Genomic DNA, 2,196 nt, shown 5'->3' with positions numbered 1-2,196 from the left:
AGAGAGAGAGAGAGAGAGAGAAGAGAGAGAGAGAGATGGGGGGGGAGGAGGAAGATGGAGAGAGAGGGGTGCAGTATGGGGAGGCGGCGGGAGGAGTGGGGTAAAGTCCATATGACCCTTTGTTCTTCATAGTTGTGTCATATGAAAATGACTATAATTAACTTAAAGCGAAACGGTACTCTGGCGATGGGGTCGTGTGGTTCCGAATTAGATTGAACCTACATCTGAAAGAAGGAGAAGGGATACTAAAGTGTCTACCTGCGGGTTAATTATCACATGATGCGTAAGGGGGCGGTGGGGAGAATGGTCGAGTTCTATCCCAGTCATTGTCCTGTGCCCACGTGTATCACTGTGGACGTTCGCTCAGCGGCGTGGCGCTTCTCCCTTTCGTTAACCCGCAGCCACTTCCCGAATCGTCAGCCACATACATGTACCAACCTTTGACACGGGTCAAACTTCCATCTATTTATAGGTAGTTACCGGAACATGTATAGGTGAAGTGATGTGCCGTGATAGTCGCGATATATTATTTATTGACATTGTTTTGGTCTCTCACCACGAGAATTTCTTGAAGTTTTTCCCTGGACTCTGCCTTTACAAAATCTCGAATCTAGATCTAGATCTAGAGCTGTAATCTAGTGGCAGGTTGCAGATTTCAGTCATCCAGTACATTCAAGAGATTAAATAAATTGGACTAGACTCTAGTAGTAGACTCTTCTACTTCTACTTCTAAACCTTCAAGATTGCAAAGGCCAAGCCTAGGCATGTAAGGATTCGTTTTGTTAAAAGTGTTGTTTAACACAAAGTCTAAGAAGTTAACAAACCAAACACATTTTTTTCTAACGAAATGGAGCTTAAATTGACTTTTATATTGTCAATAAGAGATCAAGTTTAATCACTTAATCATTTAAGTAAGGAAGTGGCTATCCTCACCCGGGGTGAAAATAAAAACCCTACGATTGACCTCTCACCCCGGGTTAGACTTGCCAGCGTTGGCCAATCTCACCCAGTGTGAAACAAGACCTGTTTTTCCTAATTTCGGAATACTTTCTATTGGTGTGGATGATCAAATTGACAAAAGCAAAGAAAAAAATGACGTTATAGCACAAAAGTAAGCTAATTGATCGTCTACAAAGATGCTATGGCTCTTTCACTTTTCGAATCGAGCCGAACTACGTGGGTCGCCATTTTGTTTTGCCCGGAAGTTCTCGCAAGATCTACTCCTCCTCCTCTCTCTCTCTCTCACTCTCTCTCTCTCTCTCTCTCTCTCTCTCTCTCTCTCTCTCTCTCTCTCTCTTTCTCTCTCTCTCTTTCTCTCTCTCTGTCGGCAATTTATTAAATCTGCAACCTGCAACTAGATTACAACTAGATCTAGATTCGAGACTTTAGTAAAGGCAGAGTCCAGGGTAAAACATCAATTAAATTCGTGTGGTGCAGATGAGTAAAGAGAGACCAAAACAATCTCTCTATTGCGACTATCATTGCACATCATTTTGCCTAATACATGTTCCGGTAGATTTAACTACCTATAAATAGATGGAAGTTTGACCCGTGTCAAAGGTTGGGAGGTGGCTGGCGATTCGGGAAGTGGCTGAGGGTTGACGAAAGGGAAAAGCGCAGCGGCGTGTGGCAAGCTCAGTCAGCGTCACGCGATACAGACCATGTGTGATTTCCCAATGGGAGCGTTGTGGTATCAAGGTAAAAATGTTGAAACACCAGGAGATATGGTCTGCACCGCGCGGGGCTGAGGTAGGGCCACGATTCTGTGGTACAGGCGGGGAATACACTCACACACACACACACACACACACACACACACACACACACACACATACACACACATACACACACACACAGGATTGAACTCAGGTCTTCTGTATGCTACGTCTGAGCGCCGAGCAGCTTCACCACAGGTATCTGTATTAATCTGCGGTCAGAAATTCGTGGCGCAACTTATCCTGAAATATCTTTTTAAGGGGTGAATCAATGTCACCCATACTTTGCACAGCGGTTATATCCATTTTTCTTAACTCATTCATATTTTTCCAAAACAATTGAGGCAAGATAAAAAAAATGTTTTGTCGTAAATGTATATAAAATACATGTACTACAAATCACCTTCACGCGGAAAATAGAATTGTTCACAGCACTTTCCGCTTCTCACATACATTTTACATGTGCATAGAGCCTACGTCA

Source organism: Aplysia californica, unplaced genomic scaffold (genome assembly GCF_000002075.1).
Source record: "Aplysia californica isolate F4 #8 unplaced genomic scaffold, AplCal3.0 scaffold00721, whole genome shotgun sequence".
NCBI lineage: Eukaryota > Metazoa > Mollusca > Gastropoda > Aplysiida > Aplysiidae > Aplysia > Aplysia californica.
The sequence above is the reverse complement of the archived record's forward strand: the minus strand, read 5'-3'. Positions refer to the sequence as shown.